The 16,512-nt window shown below is 48.7% G+C and overlaps 1 pseudogene; it reads right to left on the reverse strand.

Moving 5' to 3' along the window:
- Nucleotides 1-657: 657 nt before the first annotated feature.
- LOC123829722 overlaps nt 658-16,512 on the reverse strand; it is a 37,874-nt pseudogene continuing 22,019 nt past the window's right edge.

Below are 16,512 nucleotides of genomic sequence, written 5' to 3' on the forward strand. Positions count from 1 at the left end.
GATCAGCGCCAGGAAGGGCGGCTGCGGGCCCCGGGCCTCGAGGGAGGGACTAGGTGGCACCAGGAGCCACGTACGCACCCTCGGGTACCCCCAAAAGTTTGGGGACCGCTGGCAGGAGTGAGAAATCCTCCAGGTCCCATCAGAGGCTGGTGAGGCTGTGGCTCGAGGGCCGGCCTCTAGGGGACTGATGCCTGTGGGGGGCTCCTTGGAGCCAGCTGAGGTGCCTTTCCAGCCAACTCTCCCTCCCTCCAGCCGGTTTGGGTGACCTGTTTCACCTCCTCCCCTAGGTTGTCAGGGCAGAGTAGGGGCTGGGCAACCCACCTTTTAAGTCCTGGTACCCTATACTGCCAGGCATACATGGGTGCCCAGGAAAAGTTGGCTGAACCGGGTACTGTTACTGTGCACCAGTACCAGTAACCAGGTGCACCATGCACCACAGAGCTGATTTTTGACATGCGGCATTTGTGCACCAGAGTTTGGGGAGTCCTCTAGTCTCAAGGCCACTGGGAGGGTAGTCTGGGACTGCAGACTCCCTGGGGGCGGTGTGCTCCACCAGGACCGCAGGGGTCTGCTTTGCTCACGGTTATATTCTCCGTTCATAGCCTAGTGCCTAGCACAGAGCATTTCATTCTTGAGACATATTTTTAAAGGACGATTTCAAGCCTACAGAAAAGGAGGCAACAGATTTAGCAATGATTTTTCCAGATTTGCCTTGTTTATTTTTTGACTAAAATATTTGAAAGCAAATTACAAACATCCTGTCATTGTATCCTGAAAGGTGTTCAGTGTGCATCTCTGAAAAATAAGGAAGCATGTCTACACAGCTGCAGGACGATTGTCACAGCACAGTAATTCCTTAACATCATGAAAAGTCCAGTTTATACCTTCACATTGCCCCAAATATCTCAAAAAATGTCATTTAGAGCTGCTTTGTTTGAGCCTGTTGCTTTGTGCTTAATGACTATTTATTGAAGAAAGGAAGGAAATTGAGGTGTCTACTTGGGAAAGTCAGAAACTGTTGGCATTGACTAATGGTAGGAAACCAACTAAATGCCCGACGTGGGAAAGTGGTGAGATGATTGAAAAGCCACAGGGCAGCAATATGCACACATCGGATGTTATGTTGTAGGACAATATTTAATGACGTAGGAAAACAATGGTATTTTGTGAACCAGAAGGAATTGGATTACGAGATGGTGTATGTTTTCTGATTACACACGTGTCAACACACATTTGCGCTGAAGATGTCACTGCAGGGACTGAAATGAGAAAAGATTTTTAATGTCTTCTTTGGACCTTTCTGCTTTTAACAAGTGTCCACAGTGAAATTACATGTTAAAGAGAAATTTCATCATTTCTGTGGAAGTTCTGTTTTGTGTTGTCTTTCATGCACAGGCTGTAACACTCACTACAGTTAAGTTTTCCTTGTGCCCAGCATCTCTGTAACTTGGCTGTAAGGACTTAGCTTGTTTGCAGGGACCTCGGCAGCCTCAGGTGACCTGTTGCAGCCATGCCTCCTTCAGGGTCACAGGGCGGACGGGAGCAGAGCTACTGTGGGCACGTCAGGCAGCCCTTGAGACCACATGGGAGGACATGGACAGTGTGGTCCGTCTGCCTGTCTATCACCTGCCTATTGTTTTGCATTTGGTTCATCAATACATTATTATATTCTTTTATTTTTTAAAAATGTTATGTTCTATAATAAAATATTTTATTTGAAAAAGTTTTCAAAATGGACAAAGAAATAGGAAAACTCATTTCCCATTCCCTCAACTTCTCTCCCTAGATATAATGCCTGTTACTATTTTCTGGTGTGTCTTTTCATGGGTGTGTCTACCCTTCATATATCTAGTTTCTATTTTTGCATATACAATTAAGTTTTATTTTATTTTATTTTTAAATTTACTGTTCTAAGGGTATTATTTATTTCCTTTTAAAGGGAGGGAGACAAATAGGGAGAGAAACATCAGTGTGCGGTTGCCTCTCACATGCCCCCCACCAGGGACCTGACCCACAACCCAGGCCTGTGCCCTGATCAGGAGCTGAACCAGCGACCCCCCGGTTTGCAGGCCAGTGCTCAGTCCACTGAGCCACACCAGTCAGGGCTAAAGTTAAGTTTTATTTTAAAAGGTAAAACTTTATACATACTTTTAAAACATAAAATTTTAAAGTTGTTAGGCAAGTCAATCAATCACACAAAGCTGTTTACAGCAGTAATTAAAGAAGTGAAGACACATTTTATCAGTAAAGAAATAGTAACATTTTGCCAGTGTAAAAATATCACAGAATTCATATCACAGCTTGGATCTTCAAGAATCAAGTGTTTTACTGCATGTAGTAAAACGTGGTCAGTTTTAAGATAAAATTCCTCCTCTGGATATCTTGTTCTCAGTGAAGTCTTTCTTCTTCTTCTTTTTTTATCCTCACTGAGGACATTTTTTTTCACTGCTTTTAGAGAGATAGAAAAGGAGGGAGAGAGAGAAACATCCATGTGAGAGGGAAACACAGTAGTCTGGGCTGGCCTCCTGTACGCACCCCAGCGGGGACCGAGTCTGAAACCTGGGCATGTGCCTTGACCAAGAATCGAACCCACAGCCCTTTGGTCCATGGAACAGTGCTCCAACCAACTAAGCCACACCAGCCAGGGCAATCTTCCTCCATCACCATCATCTCAGTGGTGATTCCACAATGGTTATTTCAGTCTTTGGCCATCTTTACATAGTCACTCATGCCTTTAGTGTACCTTAGCTGTTCTTGACAATCCAATATTTATTGTTACTTGACTCTGCCCCTTCAAAGCCATAGCCAGTCACCAGAACGCCATGATCTAGGTCTTCACCGCTGCTGTGTGGGTAGTAATAAATGCCTTCTTCATAGAACCTGAAGCTAGCCTGGCTTCCATCTATAGCAACAGAGTTGGGCCCCACAGTTGCCATCACCTTCATAAGGGACCTCTCCTGCTGATGGATGAGCACGAAGCCAGTGTCACTGGCTGTAGAACCCTTGGGTTTGTGTTTGCAGGATCCAACCTTTGCGTGATATCAATAAGTTTCCTCTGAGCCCAGGCTTCCGTTGGACTTAACCTACTGGAATACGTTATCCATTAGGCCGCCATTGCAGCCCTCACTGCCTCAGGACTGAGAGCAGTCCACAGGTTCTGTTCACTCAGTGAGATGAGTTTGCCAGTTTTCCAGACCATCGGTCCTTCAAGGGCACAGGTTGCACTAAAAGCCCAACAAGAACCCCTGTGATTCTGATTCTTCACAGGAGTTACATAGCCTCCCCTTCTCCAAACCACAGTTAAGCAGATTTCAGCAAAGAGAGGCTCCCAGAACACTTTCCTTTTCTCGTGTGTCTGGTTTAGAAGGCCATTCATCACCTGCCTGAATTCTTCATTGGTCATGTCAATGAAGGCATCATTGCCATGGTGAAGCGCTGTTTCCCCAGGTTGTATTCCTGGTTGTGCAGGCCTACCATTAGCACGTTCTTCTCCCCAACTGCTCTTCTCCACCCTTCTTCATTCAAGTTTTGGAGCAGCTGAAGCTATTCCTAGGTAAATGGCAGTCGGGAAGAGTGAAGGATTTATGTTTCAAAAACTGCTTCCAAGAGTGCGGGGAGCTGTCACCTTGCAGCCCCGGGTATGGACTTCACTCTGTCCTGTCCGCCAAGCCAGGGCCAGGGACCGTGCCTCCTGGAACCCCCAGTCCCTCTCTAGGCAAGGCTGGTTCCCTGGGGTGGCCCAGCAGCATCAGGTCCTGGGCCCGGGCACTCACCAATGGCTATTTCTATTTTCTTTGAACACATACACACATATACCCCACAAATGATGTGATACTATTCACACTACTGTTTCTGTCCCTTGCTTTAAAATTTTAAAGATTTTATTTATTTTTAGAGAGAGGGAAAGGGAAGGAGAAAGAGAGGGAGAGAAACTTCAACATGTGGTTGCCTTTCACACACCCCGCACCAGGGACCTGGCCAACAACTCAGGCATGTGCCCCGACTGGGAATCAAACCAGCCACCCTTTGGGTCACAGGCCGGTGCTCAGCCCACTGAGCCACACCAGCCAAGGCATATTTTGGAAAATTTCAAATTTCCATAAATCATTTATAAGAAAAAGATGGCATAACAATCTCCATGTACTCATCACCCAGCTTCAGCCAGTATTGATCTCACTTCTTTCACTTAGTATAGCTGCACCACAATCTCTGACCAGCATACATAAAGCTGTGCTAATCTTTTAGAAGTAAGCATATATTTCATTTTACGGTTGTGCCATAACCAATATAACCATATTGTCACATACATAATGTTGTAATTAATGTATTTAAATATACTTCTTTGAGCAATGTGTGAGTGTATGTGTGGGGGAAATTCTGATAAGTAGAATTGTTGAGTCTGAGAGTCGTCACATTCAGGATGGAAGTATGTGGCCAAATGATATTCCTCAGAGACTGCACCAGTTTACAATTGGCTGCAAGAAACAGCAACTGAAACATTAACAGCGTTTAGTTATCCAGAAGCCTGGAAGAGGGCAGGGCAGTACTTCACGGCATCATCGAGAATCCTGCTCCTTCTGATCTTCTTCTATTTTTCCATTGTGCCCTGGGCTTATTGCTTCACGGTCTCAAGATGTTACTTCTTCGGGCATCAAGCCCTCTCTTCTTGAAATTCTGTTACAAGTTGGGGGAGGGAAGTCACATTTCCCCACATTTGCTGTTGACCAGAACTGGGACATATGTCCATCCCTAAAGTAATCACTGACAAAAGAGAATGTGACTGCCGTGATTGATTTGAACCAATCACAATCCTTTCTCGGGGGCTGGCGTAGATCAAGGTGGATGAAGTGAAGCCCTGTCCTTGCCTGAAAGAACTGGGGTTCCATGGGCTTGGAAGGAGAGAAGAAATGGCTCCTGGGTACAAAGCCAACAGTGCTCGCTATCGTACTTACCTGTGGTGCATTATCAAACTTCTGATCAACCCCACTTAATGATTAAGGTCAGTCTTAAAAATCCTTTTTTGTTTGAACCCTGACAACCTTCACACTTAAAAAATAAAAGGTAATTCTATCACTCTGCTCTTGAATATTGCTCTTTTTTTTCAAAGCCCTTTCATGATCTCACTTGTTCTAACCCACAGAAAGAGGTAGAACATGTCTCTGTTCCGTGTTACTGATGGGGACTCTGAGATATAGAGCAGTCAGGGGACTTGCCCAGCAAGTGACATCACTAGATGCTACAGTTCTCAGATGAGGTGGGTCCTGCGGCTCTGCACTGATGTCAGCGGCGAGTCTGACATCAGCCATGGGCTGTGGGCTCGTGTGGGCATGCTGGGGGCTGGGGGTGCCTCTCAGGTCTCTGTACTTTGAGGAGCAACTGGTGGTGTCCTGTTGAGAGGGAAGAAAGGACAAGTTTAAGTCTGTGTTCTGATTTTAGGTCATCCCCACCAGCAGCTACTCTTGTGAGAAATATACCTTTCAACCCACATTGAGGAGGTGTCTACACTGAGCTATAGACTGAACTAGAAAAGCAGCTGGATAATTCCATCAAATAATGGGTCTATTATTTCCCCAAATTAAATTGTGTGTGCATGGGGACTGGATTGGTCTCTTTGGTATGCATGTGACTTCTTAGGCATGAGCTCCCCAAGGACAGAAGCCATCCCTTAATCGCCTCACTATTCATAGTGCCTGGTCCATAACAGGTGCTCCATAAATGCCTGTCGGATGCACCGATGGTCTGAATTCTTTCTGCTAATGACTGATGTTCTTCCTATTACTATCTGTCAGAGCACCCTGTTTATTTCTACACAGCACCAATTAAAGACTATAATCAATCAACTAGTTGATTTCGAATTTGTCTCCTTTTTGGTCCCCATGGTGAGAACACAAGTTCCATGAGGGTCGAGAGTGGGTCTGCCCAGGCCCGGCTTAGGGCCTGCCACACGGGAAGAGCTCTATAAAGTGTTCAGTGAAGCTTTGAGAAAACGTTGGTATTCCTAGGTTTTAGCAGTGCCTGGCACATGATGGGCCCTCAGTAAGTATCCTGGAGTAAACATCTGACTGAATACAACCGTGAGTTCACGTGAATGCCCCTCTGGCAGGCTGGGGTGAAGACACTCAGCTTGACAGAGTGCAGTGGGGCTGGGGAGTCAGGACGCCCAGCAGGACCCCGGGGGGACAGAGAACCTGCCCGAGGTCTGCTGCCTTCCATGAGATCACACTCACATTGCAATTCCTCATTCTCTTGGGTCTGACCTACTTCTCACTTCCTCTAGTTCTGCCTGATGATTTCCTTCATTAATAAATGATCCATTGTATTAATTCAACACCTCAAAACACTGACTTTCATTTCCTGTTGCTTCACATTGGTGAATCTGGCTCAGGCTGTGAGCTTCCGACAGGCTCTTTTAGTGGAGGGGGTGAAAGGTGGACAGACGCAGCCACAACTAAACACTGACTCGTTCACACCTGCTCTTTCTCAGCACGGGGCTGCTCCTTGGAGGGGAGGACTCCAGGCAGCTCCACCTTCTAAAGGCTCAGCTAGTAAAAATATGAGGTTATCAAGCCTGTTAGATTTTGCTCCCCAGCCCCCAGGCGGGGTCCGCTCACTTGGTGAATAGAGCATCAGGCTAGTTAAAGGGGAGAGAGTCTGATCTGAGCTCTACGTGGGTCATTCAGCTTTGGTGTGCATCTAGAGAAAATAATGGAATGCTGGAGTTGGTGGGCATTATAAAAATGAAAAAGCCAGAGGCCTTTTCTTAAGAGTACAGACAGTTACAGGCCACGCCAGTCCTGGCCTGTCTTACAAGAGGCAGGTGTGCACCTGCATTGGAGGGACTGGGTGGGGAAACCCGCTTGGACAGACGGTTCCAGCCTCCTCCAGCCGGGCCACCCTCTCGGCTGGGTTCTGGGGAGACACTCCCCAGGAAGGATCCATGTGGGTGTGTAACACTGTCTTTTCTTTCTCTCCTTTTCTCTCTTGTCTTTTCCTTGTCTTCTTTTCTCCTATCCCTGCTCCTTCCTCCACTAGGAACCTTCTAAAACAAAATAATTTAAAAAATAAACCAAATCTTTTAGAGGATGTTTTTACGCCACCCCCATCAGTGTCTGCAGTGGTATATAGGAAGTGCGAGAAGGCGGTCTTCGTAGCATCCTTCCTTCAGTCAACAAACATGGTTGTGCAGAGCCAGCGAGCTGCATGACGAGTTACCCCTTAACTTAGTGACTTGAGGCAAACACCATGTGTGTAGCTCATAGTTCTGTGGGTTAATGATTTGGGCTGGGTTCAGCTGAGCTGTGAGAAGGCCACACGATATAGAGGGGATTTTGGAGCTTAGCAATCTGCAGGAGGTTGGGGAATGAGCCTTGCGAAGAAGAGAGCAAGAACAGCGACTTCTCCTCTGTTTCATCATTTAAGTGCCCAAGTAATGATGCTCATTGTTGGAAATTAGAAAATGCAAAGTAGCAAAGCTGCAGAGAAACTCATCCCTGCTCCTGCCACGCTGAGATAACAGCCCCGGTAATATGGTTGTGCTGGTTTGCCCTGGCTTGGTAACAGCCTTCACAACCTGGGTTGGAATCCAGCCTGGAAACTTTGAAGGAAGAAATGACAGCCAAGAGGTTGGAGTCAAACTCCAACAGGCTCACTCTCTGGGCTACATGCTTTCTCTCAGCTAATCTCTCTTCCCTGTTGGAGTGGAAGGACTCGGGCCACGATCCTTTGTGGAGCTGGACCCTCCCCAGGTACCTGGGGGCTGAACAGGTCTTTGGGAAGATGCTGTGGAGAAGCAGTAATAACCTTTCAATCCTACAGAAGGCGAAGATCTGACACATCCTGAGGCTTCCAGAGTCTTCCAGCTCAGTGTTTTGTCCGTAACAGGTGTTTTACCAGAATCACCTGCTGCCTGGAGCAGCTCGAGTAGAGCTCAACAGGACACACCCACGTGTCTGCAGGTGGAGTGGGAAAGAAGGGGGGCCGTGGGAGCCTGGACCTCACATCACTGAGAAGGTGCCGGGAGAAGGAGCTGTGTGCCCAGCACCGTACTGGGTGCTGTGTGGCTCCAAGCAAGTGAAAGACGCAGCTCACACCCTCGAGGAATCCACAGTCTCCTGGGGACACTCTGAGAAGGACAAAATCGCCGCGGAAACGTGGCAGTGACGTCAACCGTCTGCCAGGAGGCCGTCTGGCACGGTGTCACTGAGGGCTGGCCCTGGGGCCGCGCCACCTGGGTCTGAATCCCAGGCAAGTGATTTTGGGTAAGTTACTCACACTCTCTCTACCTCGGTTTCCTCGTTCGTGATGAGAGCATTACCGGAACCACCGCATGGGGTTGTTGTGAGAATAATTTGGGTTATCTCAAGCAAAGCACTCAGTAGCCACTTGACAAATGTTAATTATTCATTAGAGCAAGGGCTTTTGGAGCTCAGAGCACGGTGGGGTTCGTCTGGAGGTCTCCCTGAAGGAGGCTACTAGTTCATGTGGGTGAGCAGTCGGGGAAGGAAGGAATTCAAATGCCTGCTCAGCTGAGTGGAACGCAGTGATCAGAAAAATTCGCTCATCCTGTTTTTATGAAACTGCAGGGCATGGTGACTTGTCCCATCATGGCCTGTAACAGGGCCAAGGAGTGGGAAGATCTGTATGCCCAGGACTGAGACAAGGCTGCCAAGGGCTCTTTTCCAGCAGGACATTGCACAAGCTGGGTTGTGTGGCAGCCAGTGTGGCTGAGCAGCATGCCCCAGCCCCTAGCAGCCCCCCCGGGCCCCCCAGGACCAGCCTGGTCGGCCCTGCTTCCTCAGTGTGGCCCCCATATTTGTTTTATTCTATTTAAACAAATAGTAAGCATTTCTTGTAGAAAACATCCAGAGAAGGTCATTTAGACTTCTTATAATTCCACTACCCTGAAATCACCAGTTTTATTTTTGTACATAACTTTTCTCTCTTCCGTGTCTCTACGTATGTGTATGTAGACTTTTTTCCATCATCAATAAGATCACACAGTACTGTTTTGCAATGTGATATTTTCAATTGTCATTTTTCTTTTCATGTCATTAAATATTCTTCCATGATGTACTTTGTAATGCTGGCATTGTATGTTTATGCCATAACATTTTTTACCCAATCCCTATGGTTGAAAATTCAGATCATTTTTAGTGATTTTTCTTCTTCTCCTAAACAATGGTCTCCTACATAATCTTGCAGATGAATCTGCAAATTCCATGCATATTTCCTCAGGATCACTTCTCTTTTTTCTGCTTTCTTGTTTTTTGGTATTTAAAAACTTTTATTGAATTTATTGAGGTGACAGTGGTTAATAAAATTATTAATGAAATTATCATTAATTTCAGTCCTTAAGGGGTACAGTCCTACAATACCTCATCTGTACATTGCATTGTGTGTTCACCACCGCGACTCACGTCTCCTTCCGTCACCATTTATCCCCCCGTACCCTCTGCCGCCTCGCCCACCGCCTTTCCCTCTGGTGACCACCGTGCTGTTGTCCATCTACAAGGGTTCTTTTTGCTTGATCCCTTCACCTGTTTCACACAGCCCCCCACTTCCCTCCCTCTGACAGCTGTCAGTCTGTTTCTGTAGTATGAGTCTGTTTCTATTTTGTTAATTTATCATGTTCATTAGATTCTACATAGGAGTGAAATCCTGTGGTATTTGTCTTTCTCTGACTGGCTTATTTCACTCAGCACAATGCTGTCCAGGCATCCATGCTGTTGCACAAGGTAAGATTTCCTACTTTTTTTTTTTTTTTTTACAGCTGAGTAGTATTCCATCGTGTAAAGGCACCACAGCTTTTGTCTCCACTGATTTACTGATGGGTGCTTGGGCTGCTTCCAAATCTTGGCTATTAGGACCATTTTTAAAAGCTAGGTCAGCAGGCATGCATATTTTAAGGCCTGGGGTGCCTGCTTCAAGGGCTTCCTGGATTAGACCCCCGGTGCCAGCTTTCCTGCCTGCGGACCTGAGAAAGCTCAACTACACCACATTCAGGGGGCGGGGCAGACCCCACCAAGCACCTTGGAAATTCCCCCAAAGCTGAAGGACTGTGGCTGGGACGGGGACTTTGGCAGAGAGCGGAGTGAGCCAATGTGCAGCCAGGATATTTACCTGTCTCTTGGAGAGCCAGGTAACCTGGAGAGAACTGGGGATGTCGTGTAAATACTTCCGCAGAGGTGAGTGAGGTGCCTCGAAGAGGAAGAACCCAGAAAAGACAGATTTGTTCCCGTTCAGAAACCTGCTCATAGCTTTCAGGGGGCTCAGCTGTGCCCACGCCGCTGGACTGTGGACTGTCTATCCCAGCAGGCTGAGTGCCCGCCCGAGGGCAGGAATGGGTCTGTTCGTCTCTGCACCCCCACTCCCAGCCTGGTGACAGGGCAGTATTTACTGACCTGGCATAACAATGACCTCGACACCAACCCACAGCCCCTGTACTTCTGCACCCCACATTTTCAGGTCAAGGCTGCTGGCACCTTGTTGTCTGTGAAGGGTACGTTGGAGCATCCTTTCTGGAGGCCACTTGAGCAAAGGGCACCAAAAGCCTCAAAGTAGGTACCCCTTTTGATTGATGGTTTCACCTCCGGGAATCCAGCACCCCCAGAAACTGCCTGCCTGCCTTTCCCTCTGTTTCCTGCGGAGTCTCTTTGCGCCCCCTCCACTCAGCCCACTTTTCTATTTGCACCCCGGCTTCCTCAGCAGCCTTGCCACTGGGACAAAGGCACTTCCTGCCCCATTAGCTAAACTCCGCTCCTCCTTACGACACAGGCAAAACGTTGTGTCCTCTAGGAAACCCGCCATGACCATAGCTGGGCCTTGTTTCTACTGTGTGTTAAGTCTGTTACCTGCATAACTTACCTGCACGTCTGGACCACAGTCTATTTCAGGCCAGGCAGGCAGAAGCCACATCTATGTTATTTTCAGTCCTTCTCTCCCCCCGGCAGAGTGCAGTACCAACAGGATGAGAAATTTTGACAGCAGGGCTGTCCTCTGGGGAAAAGGAGGATCTTTTGATGCCTCCCAGTCACATCCTGCGGCTCGGGGAAACCGCGTCCTCCTGCCTTGGTTACTGCATCAGGCGTGAGCCGTGGAAGCTCACGTCCGTCACAGTGGCAGCGTCATTTTCGACACCGTTTCTCAGAACCTGGGTCTACAGTTTAGTTGGGCAAAGGGAGGCTCAGAGAGGTGCGGGTTCCTGGTGCAAACAGTCTAGGATGCGTGCGCTCGGACTTCAGTTTGGGGCTCGTTTCCTGAGCAGAGTCTGTTAGAGATTTATATTGTGATACAAATGTGATTATTTCTAACGGAAAAGAATTCATTTCTTTAAATGAGATCTAGTCTGCAGGACTTTAAATATATATGCAGAGAATTTCCCTGGGCTATAAATTACTTCAGGGAGGGTTTAACGAACTGAAATTGGAATCTGAAGCGCCAGCACCCTGAACTGGGGTTTATGAGATAAGAAGCTACTCGTAGACCCCTCCCAGAGCATAACTCTGGGAGGAGGAGCAGGCCCTGGCATCCTCTTCTCCTCGGCTCCCCAAGCAGCACCTTTTTATTGGTAAAAACTGAGTTTTTATTGGCAGCACAGTTCATTCTTGATAGTGAATTTGCACAGAGGAGAGTTATTGAGACGTCTGACCCACCCAGGCTGTGCAGGGAGGGTGGAGGGAATCCCCGCCGTGTGTCGGCTGCAGTCAACCCTGCAAGGTGAGGAACACCATTCCAGTGGTAGGAGTGACAAAGCTGAGGCTCAGAGAGGTTAGCTAACCTGCTCAGAGTTGCCCAGCAGATCCCCAGGTCTGGTGTCGGTCACTCTGCCGGAGAAGTCGGGGCTGTCTCCTGTCTGGTTGGTTATCACTCTGGCTAGATGCCAGAGGTGCCCACATCTCAAACAGCCTAATGAAATGAGAATCACTAGGCTTGAGCCAGGCATCAGTCTTTGTAAAAAGCTCCCCAAGTGTTTGATGAATTATCCAGGTGGAAGAGGCCTCACCTGTGCTGTGCTGCCTCTCAGCCCTCACCCTCAACGGGGGGACTGGACGAGGGGACAGAGGCTCCTACCCCACTCACCTTAGAATCACCCAGGAGCTGTTATGCTGGGCACTGCCCCAGATCAAGCAAGACAGAAACTCTGGGGTGAAATATGCACATTAGCACAAACACTTTTAAAGCTCCCAGGTGATAAAAGTGCAGCCGGCGTTGAAATCAGACTCCAGAGATTTGAACCAAATGGCCTCTCCAGTGCCCTTAGGCAGCAGATGGGCCCCAGACTGACCAGGGCAGAGACCCATGACTGGCGCCTGTGGGCGCTGGACTCGCAGCTGGCTGTGAGGAGGGAGGACGCAGGCGAGAGTTTCCAGCCCACAACCCCGTGCGCCAAGATGCCCTTAAATGCTCAAAAAGAACGCCGGCTCTCAAGTCCATTCAATGCTTCCCAGCAAATTTGTTAACAATTTTGCTTGACATCGTCTTTCTTTTTCCCCCCTCTTTTAAAGATGTTATTTATTTTCAGAGAGAGGGGAAGAGAGGGAGAAAGAGAGGGAGAGAAACACGATGTGAGAGAGAAACAGAGATCAATCGGTTGCCTCTCTTAGGCATGCGGTCCGGACTGAACCCACAATCCAGGCGTGTTCCCCGACCGGGAATCGACCCTTTGCTCTTCCAGAGGTCACCCAACCAACTGAGCCACACCGGCCAGGTCCGGGCACATGAGTTTTCTTCACGGAGAAAGCAACCTGCTTTCGTTTTTGCCTAGAAAAGTGGTGAAAAAACGGTCATGAATGGGGTCCAGATGAATGAGGTTCCCTGGGGGAACAGACAGCAGCGGAATCTGCGCAGTTCCGCTGCGCGTCTGTTTTACGAGGGCTTTGTGTGCAGAGCAGAAAAGAACTGCTGAGTAGGATTACTATTCTGAGAGGAGAACAAAAGAAGTTTAACCATCAGTGCCTGAAAGAGAGCAAGGTGAACCCAGGGCAAGGAGCCCGCATGGTGGGAGGCCGGGGTGCTGTAGAGCAGGCCTGTTTCGCCCAGGTGACACCAGGATCAGGATCCCTTATCCCTGCGGGATCTGACCTTGGCCTGCGGAATGCTCTCCCCGCCCCTCTCCCTCAAAGGGCCTGAGCAGGGCGTGACCCTGAACTCTTTTTAAGAGAGTGTAGGGAATAAAATTTGCTGGGGAAATAAAATTTAAAACAAAATCTCCTCCCAAGCTAGCAAACTTCCCCACTGAGGGAGAAGAGAAGGAAAAGAGCTTTCCTATTGAAGAAGCGGCACACCAGAATGCGAGGCGCACCGCAGGCGATCGGCTAAGGGGTTGCCAGGCCTGGAAGGAATCCCCCCTTTTCTACAGACCTGGAGCTATCACCTGTCAGTAAGAGAACCTGACAGCGCCGCTGGCCACACGTAATTCAGTCTAGATTCTTCTGGTTGATGGGGTGGCCACCTGTGTTTGCTAATTGCCTTTATCAAAGGCAAAGATAAACATCTCGTCTCTATAACAAGAAGTTCTGCAACTTGAGCCAGAGTTAGGGTCTTCCCCTCTCGCAGAAGCCGGGGTACCACTGACTCTGTCTTCTTGGATGATTGTGAAGCAGGAGACAGCATAGGAAGAACTCTGAGACTGCAGTACTGTCACTGGCCAGCATTTATCACCCTGGTTGCCAGGAAACGCCTTTTACCAATTAGGTGGAATAAATAGTAAACCGAGGCAGGGAGGAGGAAGGAGACAAGTCTCACATGCTAACTCAGCAGTCCTGAGCCTGGTCTGATAATATTGCCAGGTGTTTTGATATCACAAGAAACACTATATTAGCAAGAAAGAGCCCATAAATCGAGTTTGGTTAATTGCCTACCTCTGGTCACTATCTGTCTTACAAGGGAGTCCCTGATGCTTACAGAAAGAGCCCATAAATAACTTTGAAAAGTGCCCCAAAATTTAATTAACTGCCTCCTGTCACGTATTTGTTTTACAACAGGATGACCAAATGGAGTCTGGAACAAGATAAGAATTCGGGCTAACAGACCCCCATTCATCCCTAAATTTGGGTAGTCACATTCCCCCAGGAAAGCTGGCGCCACATTTACCAGTTAATCAATATGTAACTTTTTCCCTCCTATCCCACCAACTATATAAGTCGTGAGAACAAAGGACTCCCCCGCCCACCCTCTCTCTCTCTGGGGCTCAGGGGGCTCTTGGCTCTAGGGACACAGGGCCTCTGGCCACCCAGCCTCAGGCTGCCCAGGGGCTTGCCACCCTGGTCTTCAGCCTCTCTTGCTTTTCTCACCCTGCTTTGCTCTGAAACTTTCCCTTTCACCCCCTACTCTACCCAGTCCTGTTCTCTTCCATAGAAGTGGACCACTAATAAACTGATTACATACTACTAGATTTGCTGATATGTAATTCTTTACATGTGTCAGCAAGAAGAACCAGGTCTGTCCCGTCAACAATTGCATTGCAAAAAAAAAAAATTCGTTCTCGGGGTCCTGCCTGGGGCATATAAAGCCGACAAGAGGCTTATGTAGCTTTTGGAAAGATTTACATACACTTCAAAAAGATAGAGAAAGCACTTCCAACCACAAGTTTTCTAAAGTAAGTGCTCTAAGGAAAGGAATGGGGAATGTGGTGGGGGAGTCTCCTGTTATTTTCAACAGGAGAATTAAGCCTATTTTTAAAATGTACTTATTGATTTGAGAGAGAGAGAGGGAGAGAGAGAGAGGGAGAGAGAGAGACGGATAGGCATTGATTTGTATGTGCCCTGTCCAGGGATCAAACCCGCAATCCTGGTGTCTGGGGACACCACTGTAACTGAGCAGCCCAGCCAGGGCGAGGATGAAACCTCTTATTTTTAACTTCTGTCTGCCTTTACAGAACTCCACTTTGGTCCTCACGTAGTGCCTGCTGGGAAAGAAGTTGGGAATGTTTGGCCCCAGGGCGGGCATTGGCCTGGACCGGAGGAAATCTGACGGATAGAGTACACTTAACCTGTATTTGATCTTGTGACCTTGGAGGGAGCAGGATGGATGGCATTCCTTTAAGAGCCTCCAGGGTTTGGGCAGTTCATGAATTTGCTGGGATGTTAGCAATGATGGGAGGTCACTGGAACCACAGATCCCTGACCTCTCTGCCTTCCTGGTCTCATCCGGTACCCAGGGTTATGCACACCCCCACCCTACCCCACATGCACTGGGAGTGTCTCTTTGCCCTCTGCTGGGAGGAAGGGGTTTGGGGACCCTGACCCAGCGTGGCTTCTGCCCTACCTCCCCCATCCCAGCACAGCTCCTGGCTTCTGCTCCACTCCAACTAGACTCTAACCCACTAGACGCAGCCAATTCTGCGGAAAGTTCAGACCTTCAGGGACTTCATAAATTAGCCTTTACTGCTAAGTGTTTTCCAGAAAAAGAGGAATTGGGGAGTCGGGGGTGGGGGGGTTGCAAAGCATATCACAAGTGCTGCTTATGCTTCCCAAAGTCCTTGTGTTCACATTGCGAATAATCAGGGTGGGGCTGCCTGGTGGGTGCAGGGCGAGCTGACTGGCCGAGGGGGCACTCTGTGGAGGTTGAGGGGTACAGATGGGGAGGGAGGGGCAGTTCTGAGATGCAGGTGCTATGACCACACTAGTTCAGTGTTTAGCAAATGTTGAGCAGGGCCTTGCATTTTCAGGGCAGGATCCTAAGTTTCTGCACTTGTGTGCGTGTATCTGAGCGTGTTTGGCCGTGTGTGTCTGTGCAGCATGTGTGTGCCGTTCTTGCAGGTGGTGCGGAGGGGAGTTTTCACGGCTGTGGCTGGGACAAGTGTGCAATTTCTTGTCCCTCGACGGTGTCAGCAGCCAGGGAGGGCACTGACGCTGGGATGATGCATTGGCAGGGTCTGGTCCTCACAGAACCAGGGAGCAGCTCCACCTGCCTCCCCACACCCTCTGGGCTGTGCCCTTGTCCACTGTTCATCGTTCTCCTGGCCCAGAACTTGGCTGCTTGTGGCTTTGAGCCGTAGCTCAAACCACGTAAACTCTCTCATGCCCCTGTGCCTTTGCCTCTGCAGGTCCCTTTGCCTGGAACACCCTCCCTCCCTTTCTTCATCTGGCTAAATTCTGCTCATCCTTCAGAGATGCCACCTCCTGCAGGAAGCTCTCCCCCACCCCTCTGGGATGAGGGAGGAGTCCCTCTCCCTCTCACTCAGGACATGCCTCCATTACAGGACTCACCGCACCCTGTTAGAATCCCTGGTTTCTTTATCTGTCTCGCCACTGTACTGAGAACTCGAGAACAGATTGCACCTTTTATCCCTGGCTTTGCACCCCCAGCAGAGTTCTTAGCAGAAAGTGTGCTTGTGAAATGAATGAATGTCGGGTAACGGCATGTTGTATTTGCACAGCACTTTCCCTTCACCAGGCACTTGTGCTTACCTTGTTCTGTCCATTCTCCCGGCAACCCAGTGCAGCAGGAGGGGCAGACGTCCTTACTCCCATTTCTGCTGGGAGGGTCCTGAGATAGGACTGCTTAACAACT

This window comes from Phyllostomus hastatus, unplaced genomic scaffold, assembly GCF_019186645.2.
Source record: "Phyllostomus hastatus isolate PE091 unplaced genomic scaffold, TTU_PhHast_1.1 phas_scaffold_114, whole genome shotgun sequence".
Classification (NCBI taxonomy): Eukaryota; Metazoa; Chordata; class Mammalia; order Chiroptera; family Phyllostomidae; genus Phyllostomus; species Phyllostomus hastatus.